The sequence below is a fragment of the Delphinapterus leucas genome, chromosome 8 (genome assembly GCF_059928025.1).
Source record: "Delphinapterus leucas isolate spDelLeu-1000000601 "Yukka" chromosome 8, BTC_Dleu_Yukka2, whole genome shotgun sequence".
NCBI lineage: Eukaryota > Metazoa > Chordata > Mammalia > Artiodactyla > Monodontidae > Delphinapterus > Delphinapterus leucas.
This window is the reverse complement of record NC_143136.1, coordinates 99,337,867-99,352,689: the sequence shown is the minus strand read 5'-3', so window position 1 is coordinate 99,352,689 and position 14,823 is coordinate 99,337,867.

Genomic DNA, 14,823 nt, shown 5'->3' with positions numbered 1-14,823 from the left:
TAAAATTTTCAATCACATCATATATTTGGAATGGGAAGAAGTTATCTTTTATTTCTCTTGCCTAAAAGAGTATCCAGAATATATCAAGTATTTAAAAGGCATTCGTTACAGAAATGGAAGTGAAAAAAGTGATTATGTTTGTTTTCAGGTTTTAAATCTTAATAAAATAAAGCTTGGAGTCTGGGTCTTTTGAGCATGAGCCACACATACTTGCTTGGTGCCTGCAATAAATGCTGTACTTTCCTTCACCACAAAAATAAATAAATAAATAAATAAATATATATATATATATATATATATATATATATATAAAGAAAGCTCATAGAACTTTCCAACTATAAGAATCAGAGATTTGTCCTTGGCTATGCTACCAACTGTCTCACTAGTGTTGAATAAATACTTCCATCTAAGTTTCTTCTCTGCAAAATGAAGTCTATAATCATCTCTGCATACTCCACAACTTAACCAAATGCATCCTTAGAAAATTTAAAAATCCAGGTTGAAAGAAACAATCTGTTATGTAAGAAAAATTATTATTCAGCTTAAAATTTGACCAAGGGCTAGTCAATGAGTAGATCCAAATATAAATATGACCTTTAAAAATTGTAAAGAATCCTAAAGTAATTACAGGAGGGAACACAACGTACTTTGCTACCAAGTGTCAAAAAGAACATTTGCATTCCTCCCAATTGTGGAGTCTCTGAATAATTTTATTCCATGCCTATTGTTTTCTCTTTGTTTACAAGTCTTCTTTACTAAAAATTCTCAGAGGTAAATTAAAGAAGAATATTGGGGAAAATATATTTTCCTGTGCTCCATTATCTAGGAAAGACAGAGTACATTTGGCATAAAGAAAGGAAAAGAAAGAGAAAGAAAGAAAAAGAAAGAAAGAAAGAAAGGAAGAAAGGAAGAAAAGATTGATTTTCTGTAAAAGATTCCTTAATAATTTTTTAATGTTTCACTCCCAAAACAAAGATGAATTCCAAAATATCCCAAATACAGTATTCTCAGTAATAATATGATATTCCTATGGAAAATGTATTATAGTGCAAATTTTAAAAGAAAACACTCTCCAACTCTTGGTGTTTTAAAAGGAAAAGGCCAGTGACATTTGAGTTCTAGGTGCCATAGAGGCCCTATAGGTTGTGTATATACGTGGGAGTTTGGTGGGCAAATGTGATTTTCATAGCTATGCCCCCATAGCTATTGGGGTTTGATGGAAAGGAGACAAAAACAAATAGTATTGAATATCAGACAGTCACAAAACCAAAGGAAAATGAAACTTTACTTCCTATTATTTTATTAGAGTGTGTGTTCCAAAAACAAAAATAGCATAACGTCTGCTCATGTAATTAAGTAAATGAAGGCAAAGGAAAGCTCAGAGCCTATTTCCTAGAACAGCTAAACATTGTGTTTTTAGGTGACAATAATTAGTGTGGAATTAAGAAAAAGAAGAGAGCCAGGTGGATGTATCATTACAGAACTTGACAAAAGTTTAGAATTATTGATTTTGAGCCCCAATAAAGAGTGTTTTGCTTAGGTACATGGACATATGACTAGTATCCAAAAGCTTTACAAGAGAAATTTAAAATTCAAATGCCAAATTGGTCAAACGTATATTACATTTCTACCATCTTCAAGAAAATATATTGATCTCTTACGGAAGTTAAAATTGAGAAAGTACAATTTAGAAAAGGTTTCAAAATTTTAAAATTTAGATAATTGTAATTGATTGTGTATAGACTTATTATAATTCCTATAAAACCCCAATAAGATTCTTTTCTAGGGGCTGATATAAATTATTCAAAACCTCATCTGAAAAAGTAAACAAAGCTTATAGATGAAAAATAAAAGTAGATGGCTGACTCTTCCTACCACATAATAAAATATATTTTAAAGCAAAAATAATGAAATTCACACATATTCAGGCAGATCATTGAACTGAAACAGATATCTATGGAATTCATTTCATAGTAGCTCATAACTGGTCATAGATTTGAACAATGTTTACCTTCTTGGCTTGCTACCATGAGATGGCATGATGATCAGTAATACATTTGGACTTGGAGGTTTCAAACAAATAGACTAATAGCCTATGGAGACCTAAGCTATTCATAGGTAGCAGCTTCCTTGTTTACATAAAGCATTAATATATAAAAACAGATTTTCCAGTGAAGATATTATAACTTACCAAACAAGCATGTTAATGGGTGAAGCTAAGCCAGGTGTCTCAATATAGTGAATATGTAAAGACATGAAGAGAGAGATATGAGCAATCATCACTGAAATTTATGGATTGAAGACTTGGTGGTATTGGCAATGCTAATGAGAAGTGAGTCATCAGAATTTGTCCTCAATGAAGATAGCTATGGAAAAGTCAATGTGAGAAAGGAAGTATTTGGAAATCTTTACTACTTAGACCCTCCTTAAAAGGTTTCCCTTAAGCATTCATGGCTTTGAATATTAAACAGAAACTGATTCAATTCTGAAGAAGACAATCTTCAAGTAGAATTCAGCTACTCATTCAATAGATTCCAAAGGGGCTTGAATTGTTGTGGTGTGCATTGCAACCTGTCTGTGTTCATTTGTTTTGTTTTTGTTTTACTAAATGAGAATATTTCCATATGTGCCAATTCTTCAGTTCTCTTTATTGTTTTACAACTGGTTTGATTGTGCATTTTTTATTGTAATTCAGCAGACCCTACAATATTTAATATTCTCTTTTTTACTTCCCATTTATTGCTAGGATACTTTATCTTGATTCAGCGGAGTTAGAAAAATTTGCTAGTGACCCATTTGTCTGCCTGCAATTGTTTAACATTTGCCTTCCAGTTTTCTGACATCTTTCTGGTTATACTGGATACCTGTGTGTCAGAGAGAGCTCATGGCAAGAAGAGTGTATAAAACAGAACTCAGAGAAAATATTCCATTTCCAAGACTTTGGGCCAACCTCACTATCTCCCGTTCATTAGTGTCACTGACCTTCTCTACTCCAGTTTCTACCTATCTGGACTTCTAATACCTGCCTACTCCTTCCTGCTATAAGTTAACTTTACTGAACCTAGTCTTTTCCCCTTTAAACTAAGTGAAATAATTAGAGATTGATGTAATCCTCACCCCCCACCCCCAAAACCTGAAGTCTGGCTTCTGGATTTGTCTTGGTCTAATCCCATTGTCAACTGTTATTTAAATCAACTACAACTACTACTTCTATTAAAATCTCAGAAACATATCATTTTGTGCAAAGCACCATGCTTTAAAAACAATAGCACATTTAATCTCTATATTAACCTTGAAATACAGGTTTTATATCTACACAAATAAGAGGAGAAAACTGTGCCACAAAGATTCAATAACAAGCTTTAAGACATACATAAATAATGGAAGCGGAGTCCTATCATGTATTCCAATTTTAATACTATTCTCAATTTACCACACTTGTAGCCAGCACAATAGGAAATCTCATCAGTTACTCCATGGGCCAAAAAGGAATTACACATATTCTCACTTTGTGGGGTCCTCTAATTACCAAGTTTCCAGACAAAGAAAGCCAACATATTAATGACATGAACAAATTTGAAACAGAAATTAAGGCTTTATGTTAAGCACTGAGCATTTTAACTAAGTGAACAAGAAATTTAAAATTAAAAAATATATATACATGTTCATATGCATATTTGTATAGATACATATATGTGTATATATGTATGTATGTATGTATAGAATTTTACAATTTAGACCCAGTATAGAAACCCCTGTTCATTCCTAAGCTTATAATTTATTGCCTAACTCAATAAATATCCACACTATCTTATGAAGCAAAGTAAGAAAATTAATCAACGGCAAGAAAAGCTTGGAAGAAAAATCTTCAGTTTTCTATTCAGTGAATAACCATTAATCATTCCAATATGAAAGTCATCTTTATAAATATTTAGAATTGAGTTTGCATCTAATTAAAGAGGTTCTTTGGAAACAGTAAATAATGTTATAAATATAAATGAAATTATTCACCTGATAATTCTTTGTATATATACAAAATTTTGGCAAAGTATGCTATATTTTTATTGAATAAACTAAAAAGATAATATACTCCAAAGAAACAGTTATTCATTTTAATTGAGGGTATCAGAGTTTGAGCCTATTTTATGATGTTTTTTATTTAACTTTGTCACCCATTAAACTTGCAAACACATTTTTAAGCATTAATTAGCCAGCTAATTTACCAAATTAACTAAACCACCTTCCTTTAAAAGTTGTTCATATTTATACTTAAAATAAGAATTATACGTTATATTGGTACAAAATCCCAGAGTTGTTAAATTATCAGGATCTAGAAAGTGCCAAGTATATATTAAAATTTACCTATGCCAGTAACATATTTTTCAAATTTTTTTGAATTCTTCTGTGATGCTTTTCTTTTTTCTGAAATTATTACTTTGCAATTAAGATTTTGATAATAGTGTATACAGCCTTTAAGAGGTAGAAATTGAGTCTAAATTTGAAATTAGCTATCACAATTATATTCATCTTAAAGATTAAATAAGTGTATCCATTGGACACTGCATATTGAGTAATGGAGAAAAAAAAATCTTCAGCTTGATTTCAGCATTAGCCTTTCCCAAGCTGTTCAACTTCAAACATGGTTCTTATCCTCACTAGGCCTCCATCTTCTCATCTGCAAAATGAAGATAACTCACACAACAGACGTGGTTGAATAAAAATTAAATGAGATAATATATATGCACATTACTTAAATGTTGCTTAGTACAAGGAAGGCTGTAAGTCATAGTCATTATTATCAACATTACCATGATTAACTTTTATTATTTTATGTATAGTTTATCATTACAATTGAATTATTCCTATTCCATTTTTACCAATCATTACACATTGTTTTGCTCATTGCCTTGAATCCAGTGTGGAACAAGGTAAGACGTAAGATAAATAAATTAACTGTTTTAAATATGTAACATATACTTGAAATACATTTTTTTTCTATCACTACCAATATCCCATAAAAATCAGCAAATTTCAAATAAAAATCTAGTTTTTAACAGAATATCAATATGTTTTTGGTTCATTAACTTAGTCAAACACAGGCTAAGTAAATGGCATTGTGTAGCATTACAAACTATACTGACCGTTTTCCCTCTTATATCACTTCATAATGAATCTTAGGTGGCTAAATATGAAATAAACATTTTTAAAGCTGTTATAAAAATTTTTATTTTAGTTACTTGTATCATGATTCCTTCCACTGACAGATAATAGAAGTTGACCATTTTAATGACATTTATCTGAATCTATCATCACTTAATATTTTCAAGTCTTACTGAATATTATTTTGTTGGCAGCAATAATATCTGATAGGGTATCCTTTTCTATCGATTTTGTCTCTCTTTTTATTTTTCATATAGTCTATCTTGGCAAAGCTGAATTGTGTAATTGTTCCTGCCTTCCAATAACCCAAAAATTATTATTAATGATCTTGACATTCACAATATTTTTACCTACTACATCATATGAGACAGAGATGGATATGTTAATATTGTCACCAATTTCTTAAGGAGGCTCCATCAGACTGTGGTAATTCAGACAATATTAGAAAAAAGTTTGTACTTTTTGAAATTTCATAGAATTCAAGCCCTTTCTTTCCCAATGTAAATGTACATGCATGGCATTTGAGAAGTTTTCACTTGCCACTACATTAAAATATATCTTTCTTCTTAGAACAATATCTGCCTGCTAAAAATCTATCTTCCATGCTAAAATTACAGTTTTCATCCATGTGAATTTTCTCATATTTCATGTTCAGTTCTGTATCTGAAACATTGACCACATGTATTTTTGACTGCCAAGTGATGGGTGATCATAAAATTTGCTCTGGAATGATAAAATCTGGCAATACTACATGTGCATTTTCTATTTCAGGATTATTTACCAATGGAATATAACTAGTTGGTGATTTGCTTTCCTTCACCCATTCTTTCAATGGACTGACCAATATCAATCCCTCTCTCATCCTGAAAACTTCAGTTAAACTCCTCTCTGCTTCATTCTCAAGTATGCCTGCAAGAACTTTGAGACTTAGGTAAGAGCTTGTCTTTCACAGCATGGTCATATTTATCTGACATTTCTCTAACCTCTCATCCAAGTCTGTTAGTCGCCTCTCCAATTCGATGCTCTACAACTTGTGTAAATGCAGTTTATTTGTCATATAATAAACATTTAATAGATCCTTGCTTAGTGGATAAATAGAATATAGATTGTTATTGTATTATAATATGTATTTGTCTCCTAGATAGTTTATATACTGTATCAGAAAAAAAACATACGAAATTAATTTTTGTAACCCCTGTACCTAATAAAGTGCTCGGGACACAGTAGGGGCTCCAAAAATGTTATTAAATAAACTGCCTTTGCCTTTTTAGATCATGAAAATAATGCAGAGTAAACCCTTCTCTTTCCCTCTCCAATCCTACAGGCTGTAAATATTTAGGTCTGGGCTTTTGGGGTGATAAAAAATTATGGCCGGGCTTCCCTGGTGGCGCAGTGGTTGAGAGTCCGCCTGCCGATGCAGGGAACACGGGTTCGTGCCCCGGTCCGGGAAGATCCCACATGCCGCGGAGCAGCTGGGCCCGTGAGCCATGGCCACTGAGACTGTGCGTCCGGAGCCTGTGCTCCGCAACGGGAGAGGCCACAGCAGTGAGAGGCCCGCGTACCGCAAAAAAAAAAAAAAAAAAAAAAGAAGAGGGAGAGACCTCTCTCTCTCTCTCTCTCTCTCATCTCCCCGCCATGCCCCGCCCCTGCTTGCACACAAAGGACAGGCCAAGTGAGGACACAGCACGATAGCAGGCATCTACAATCCAAAATGTGAAGCCTCACCAGAAGCCAACTCAAAATATCAGTCAGTGGTATTTTGTTATGGCAGCCCCAGAGCAGACTAACACAACCCCTAAGGAAGAGCAAAGTGGGACTGTAACAAATAACATGGCTCTTGTAAGCTATGTTAAAACTATAACATAAATGATGATTCATTAAGCATGTGAAAATAAGTATGATAGATGATAGTACCCTATAGTACACCACACATGTAAACTAATTCCTAATTAGATTAATGACACAAAACTGAAAAGCATATCTTGAAGCCTTTACTATGGATATTTGGGGTAGGGAATGATTTTTTGAACACTCAAAAAGTGTAAAATATAAATTAAATATTTAGGATATTATCTACATTGAAATTATTATTTTCATATAAAGTAAGAAAGTAAAACAAATATTCAAAATAATTTCAATATACATAACACAGAGAATTAGTATTCAGGTGATCTGAACAAAACTACAAATCAAAAGAAAAATATTTAAAACATATTAGAAAGAAAAGATAAGCAGATGAATGAGAAATATATATTGCAGGTTAGATGGCTCTCTTAATTTGCTTTGACCAGGTTTAGCAACAAAAGCAACTGGAAAGGACATGGAAGGTGTTTTTCACTGAGGTCGAGATGGCTAAGCTGCCCTTTTCAGCCTACCCAGATACTTGGAGCCACCTAAAAGCTGGAGTATACAGACTATTTACACTAAATTTTAAAAGTCTATGAATACAAAATGTTGCCAAGAATGTAAAATATAAGAATAATTACAAACTATTGGTAAGCATATAAATTGGTAAATCTAATCTGGAGAAAAGTTTGGCAATATATCAGAAATTCCACTCAGATATATTTTAAAAACTAGCCTATATTCACAAGTATGTAATTATAGGAATATTTATTGTTGCACAGTTCAAGAAATTGGAAACAACATAAGCGAATTTCAAAAATAAAATGGATATTTAATTTTAATTTATGGAACACTAATTCAGCGAATGAACCAGACTCTCTCTTCCTTTCTCTCTCTCTCTCTCCATATATATATATATATATATATATATATATATTTGTTTGCATTATGCTTGAAACATATATACATATATGTATATGTATGCATACATATGTATATGTGTATATATATTTCAAACATAATGCAAACAAATCAGCATAAATATACAATTATAAAATGTGTATGCACATGTGCACATAATAGAAAATAGAAAATATACATGTGGTATAAAGCATAAATTATTTGTAGTGTTTTCCTCTGAGAAGGAAGGGAGGCATCAAAACTATAATTATGATCTGAAAAAAATTACAGTCATGTTAGAATGTACTCCAACATGATGGTGTTATGTTGAAATTCATTATTTCATTAAAAAATTTTGTCATCTTTTTGATGTATTTCTTTAAATAATTTTAAAATAAAAGGATAAGAGGAAACATAAATGTACTAACATCTGGTTTATAGATTAAATTTCATGAAAGGAGGATACCACTTATCAAATCTTAAGATTTTCTTTTTATATGTTACATATAAAAGCACAGTCTAATCTAGAAATTAGATTTAATATATATGATATATGTATGTATGTATATAGATAAAGATTATATGTATAACTCATTATCAATGTATATGTGTGTATTTGTATTAGTTCTTACTAGTTTTAATTTTTATCTCATAGAGCTATGTCCTAACAAAATGTCTTACACCAAGCTATTTTCTCCAGGGATTCGCCCTGAGAGGGCTGCATGCATCCTTCTGTTGTAGTGGGCTGACTATATGTGTGGTCTGCTAGGCTTGGTCGGGCCCTTCTCTGGTTGGTTGCCAGACCCTGCCTTGCATTGATGCTGCTGCTTGCTCTTTAGTGGGGCCTGGTCACAAGGCAGCTGGTTGTGGAACCCTAAGGATCCCCACAGGGTTAGTGTTGGCTCACTGGTGGGCAGAGTCAGGGTCCCAACGACTCTGGGGCTTTTGTCCACTGACTGGCAGCTGAAGCCAGATCCTGGGGTTGGTGCCAGACTACTGGCAGGCAGAGCTGGTTCCTGGAGCCAGACTGCAGGGTCAGGGACCCCAGAGCTCTTTCAGATCATTGGTGGGGGGGGAGCGGTTCCTGACACAGTTGGGTATGGGGTCCAGGGTGTCCTGCAGATTGCACTGACCTGCTAGTGGGCAGGGCCAGGGCCCAGCTGGTCCCAGGATAGGTTTTGGCCTATTGTTGCTGGACTCGGTCCGCAGGCTATGGGATCATGGTTTTCTCGCTTCTGGTGTCTGCCCCCTGGTGGATGAGGCTGGTTTAGAGGTTTGTGCAGGCTTCCTGGCAGGAGGGGCTGGTGCCTGCCCTCTGGTGGGTGGAACTGGGTCTTCATCCTCTGGTAGGCAGGGGGGAGTCTAGGGGTGTGTTTAGAGGTGACTGTGAGCTCTTTAGTCTTTAGGCAGCCTGTCTGCTGATGGGTGGGGCTGTGAACCCACCCAGTTAGTTGTTTGACCTGAGACATCCCAGCACTGGCACCTGAAGGCTGTTGCATGGGGCCAGGTCTTGACACTAAGGAGCCAAGATATCAGCCACCAACACCTGTGCTCACATGGTTGAATGCTCCCAAATATGTCTGTCACCAGTGTCCATGTCCCCAGGGTTAGCCAAAGCTGTCCGCCATCTCCGCCAGAGACTCTCCAAGACCAGTAGGTAGGTCTGGCCTAGGATACTATCAAATTACTGATTTTGCTCTGGGGCCCAGTACATGTGAGATTTTGTGTACACCCTTTAAGAGTGAAGTCTCTATTTCCCCCAGTTCTGTGGTGCTCCTGCAATTAAGACCTGCTGAACTTCAAAGCCAAATGCTCTGGGGGCTTATCTTCCTGGGGCTGTACCCCAGGCTGGGGAGTCTGACATGGGACTCAGAACTCTCACTTCTGTGGAGAATCTCTATAATATTATTATTTTCCAGTTTGTGGGTTGCCCACCCATGGGGTATGGGATTTGATTATATCGTGAGTCTGCCCCTCCTACCCATCTCATTGTGGTTTCTTCTCTATGTCTTTAGTTATAGAAATCTTTTCTGGTAGGTTCCAGTTTTTTTCATCGATGGTTGTTCTGCAGATAGCTGTGATTTTGGTGTGCTCGTGAGAGGAGGAGAACTCAGTGTATTTCTACTCCATCATCTTGGCCGCTCTCCCCTTTCCCCCAAAATGATAGAAAGTATCTATCATAATTCTTAAGGAAAAATTACCTATCAGAATCTTCCAGTGACTTTCAGAATGCATTCATTTCTGTTAATTTAACATTACAAGGCTGTGCAGTACATTTGACCTAATTAGATGTTGAATGTAAAATATCTATTCCCATTTCTGGCAACAAGCCATTCACTTGAATTGCTTTTCCTCATCACTTTCCCTTGAGCTATGTGAATTGATTCCATTGAGTTTCCTTCCCAATATGGAGTCTCTCTAAACTCATCTGTCTATGGGTTTTATTTGCACTGGAGTGCGATGGAGCATTGTATAGGTGATATTTGGTGGAAGATGAGAAAATGAAGTCATCCATCCAGGTGGTATCCGAAAAGTGCAAGGCAAACCTGACTCCTATTCACAGTGAGACACTCCCTTCAATTATGGGGGTCCTATAATGAATAGCTTCTGACTTGTAGAAGGAAGATTGAGGTCTCCAATACAGTCCATAAGCCTTCACATATGGGGATGAAAACAAACTTGCTAACACAAACTCAAAAGAAACATAAGTTTTGGAAAATATTCAGAAGTTACTGAAAAAAAATTACTATCTTGTGCAGTGCAGATGACAAGAAATGTATTTTCTGAATGTGTCTCTGTGTGTGTGTTTCAAAAATATTTCTCTATTGACAGCTTGTGTTGTTAAGGGATATCTTATGTTTTGCTCTGGTTTTGGTTTTCTTGGTATCACAGCAGCTTTTATCATAACACCACTTCACACCAATCACTTTGAAACTGAGAACTCTAATTCCAGCTTGTCAAGAATGAAGAGATGAAATGTAAGGAAACTACCCAACAAGAGACAGATATCTGTGCACTAAGAAATGATATTCACTACTCCCACTGTGAATCAGACTATAAAATTACTGCTGTCTTGGCAGTGATTGGTGGTTGAGGCATTTTTTCCTACAAAGGGATCTCAGATAGACATCTTTAATAACACTCATGTCTCCTTATTGGCTGGTATCTATTATGCTGTGACTCTAGGATTTAATATTATACAAATGCATACATATAATATCTAAATTTCAGTTTTTATAACTGTCTCCTCTTCTGTTTCTTTGTACTATAATGCTACCATGTATATTGCCTTTCAACTATAATTTAAATAACAAGGCAGTATATCTACTGTAGACTACTTCATATAACTGCCCAGAGTTAGAGACTTGAAGGGGGCCCAACTAGAACTGTGTGCTTGACTAACTTGATTTGCTGTATATACTTTCTCGATAAGAGGTGTTTTCATTTGTGAGAGACATTCAAATAGTGCCCTTTAAGTGTAAAATATCCCTTAAGTGAAAAATACATAATTCTTTGATCAGTCACTTCCCTTTGGTGTTTATGATTGTCAGTTTTATGTCAACTTGACTGGGCCATGGGGTGCCCAGATACTTGGTCAAACATTATTCTGGTGTTTCTATGAGGTTATTTTTGGATGAGATTAACATATAAATTAATAGATGGAATAAAGTAGACTGTCCTCCATAATGTGGGTGAACCTTGTCCAATCGGCTGTAGGCCTAAATAGAATAAAAAGATTGACCTTCTGAATAAAAGAAAATTCTTCTCTGGTGGTCTTCCATCTAGGACAGACTTTTTCCTGCCTTCAGATTCAATCTGAAATATCAGCTCAGCTCTTCATGGGTCTCAAGCCTGCTAGTTTTCAGACTGGAACTACACCCTCTGCTCTCTATTGGGTCTCCAGCTTGTTGACTTACCCCATAGATCTCAAGACTTCCCAGCCTCCATAGTCACATGAGCTAATTCCTTATGATAAATTTCTTTGTCTCTCTTTATATGTACATCCAATTGGTTCTGTTTTTCTGAAGAGCCGTAACTAATACTAATATAGTGTGAAGAGTTTACCAATTTATTTTTCAGGAGGAAAAATGTCAAAATTTTGAGTAATAAATTGAGAGTACTATATTCATGCTGATGTCAAGATAGAGAAACTCAGAAGAAACATACAAAACAGATCAGATGATATATTCCAAATTATTCTTTCTTTTTAAACCCTATCAGGTAATGATGAATAAGAAATTTGAGATGAAATTAACTATTTTGTCTTATCTCTCTATTTAAAATTTTTAAGCAATCAATTACTTGTTTTCCAAGGAACTTTTTCATAAATAAAATGAGTAAGAAATAAAATAAAAAATAAAATAAAGTTTATATTTCTTAATCCCATACCCCTGTCTTGCCCCTCCCCCTTCCCTTTCCTCAATGGTAGCCACTAGGTTTTTTCTGTACATCAGTGAGTCTATTTCTGTTTTGTTGTATACATTTGTTTGTTTTATTTTTTAGTAAAAATATTTACTGAATACTGTCTAACTTTCTTCCCTTCATTGATTTTATTGTCATCTGCACACTACCAGAGTATCTATTCTTCCAATTCTCTCTTCTAAAAGGCTTGAATCGTTACTGAATGAAGTGCAGTTGATCAGTTACACCAGGATTTATTTTATCTTTGGATGATTCAAAGCAGTCCTCTTGCTCCTTCTGTTTTCTTGTGCTTGTCAGGCTTTTGAAATTTTCTATTACTATGTCTCCACAACAGATAACAGAAAATCCAAAAGCTTAAATGAAATGTTTGATAGAAGCTAAAATTTAAAATACTGGAGAAAATCCAATTTGGGGATTATCTGAAAATTTCATTTTTCTACAAAAGCCAGGTTCCTCACCAATACAGATAGTCATTTCCCTCCTATACTCAAAAATAAGCTTTTCAAAATGGCAAATATAAAGTAAGTAATACATAATATCAATATATAGTTTTTCTGGCATGTTAGAAATGATCATGATAAAATCCTTAAAACTTTTCATTATCTTGGTTTGTTCCTTGAAAAATATTTTTAAAAAGCTAAAGAAAAATGCCTTTAGAGTACTTACAATATGTAGTTTCCAAATACAGATTTTACTTAGTTATTTTTCTTCATAGTTTTAGATTTGGCAAGAAAAGAATGTTTGTCTTTATATTTCTGTCTTGATTAGAAATAACTGTATTCTACTCAGTACCGACAAGAGCTAGACATGAGGTTGTCTAGAAGAGTCTGGAGAAACTGATTCAACTACAGAAAGTCAAAAGTCAAGGGGAAAACCATGTGTGCAGGGCTCATGCTTAAAAGTAGGTCACATTTTGTTATGGTTCAGTTCAGCAGAGGGTACTGGTGGTGGGAGAAAGAACACTAATCTTGTAGACAAAACACAGCAGTCCACAAGGTTCCAGAGCTGAGCATATTCTAATTTAAATAAGAAAATTATCTAGGTTTGTGTTATGAATGTGGATAAATGCAGAGGTCAAAAGCAGAAAGGTTGATATAACCTACAGATTTGGGGGGTTTGGTTTTGGTTTGGTTTGGTTTTTAAAAACCTTTTGTTAAATGCCTACTGGAAATCAAGTTGGAGTGCAAAATGGCATGCAGTACTTAGGGTATTTCAGCCCCAGGCCAGAAAGCTAGGGTTAAGTGTGAACGTCAAGTGTAATGGCAAACTTGAGTACTGAGTAGGGAGCCTGAATCTGAACTCAAACCTTCAAATGAAGGTTTAATTGTTAAGGATGAAAAATATTTTGTTTAGAGGGTCTCCAGTGGCATATCAAGAGCAGGATCAGGGAAATGTCTGCTCTGAGTACAGACGATAAAAAGAGTTATTGTCTGTAGAGGATATCAAATGAATAACAAAACTAACTAAAAGTCAGTCTGATTTTATTATCACCGTACACTGGCAGTATCAGTGATATAGTACTCTTTCTTGCTGGGCCGACCACTCCTACTGACAATTCCCCCCACCTACCACCTTTGTATGTTTCTTGGTCTATGGGTGCCTAGAATTTCTCTCTGATCAACATTAGATCTTAGCCCTGTATCCAGATAAATTTATTCTAACATTCTTTGGAATGGGAGAACTGAAGTGCCCTATATATTTCAGATGCCTTGCTTTGGATGTAGGCAAAATACAGCTTTCAATGCCTTGAGCAATAAGAGGTTAAAGATAGAATGACCTGACATTCTTTTAAAGGTTGAAGGAAAACCAAGAAAAAATATCTTCCTTGTGAATTTTTTTTAAGTAAGCGAGCAATAAACATTTATTGTGTCAAGCAGCTGAGATTTGGGGATTGTTTGTTACAGCAGCTAATGATTCACTCTAGACTAATATATTCTTGAGTATTGTGAATGGAAGTGCTTCTGCCAAAAATGGGTAAGCTTTTTTTTAAACTTATTTTAGTGAAGTAGAGTTGATTTACAAATGTTGTGTTAACTTCTACTGTACAGCAAAATGACTCAGTTATACACATATATACATTCTTTTTCATATTCTTTTCTATTATGCCTTATCACAGGATATTGAATAAAGTTCCCTGTGCTATACAGTAGGACCCTGTTGTTTATCAATCCTGTATATAATAGTTTGCTTCTTCTAATCCCAAGTTCCCAATCCATTCCTCCCCACCCCACCTCCCCCTTGACAACCACATGTCTGTTCTCTATGTCTGTGAGTCTCTTTCTGTTTTGTAGATAAGTTCATTTGTGTCATATTTTAGATTCCACATATAAGTGATATCATATGATATTTGTCTTTCTCTGTGTAACTTACTTCACTTAGTATGATAATCTCTAGGTCCATCCATATTGCTGCAAGAGTAACCTTTTTTGTTGACTTCTGTCTGTGTGTGTGTGTATGTGTGTGTGAATAAGTAATAAATATTTACTGTGTGCCCTG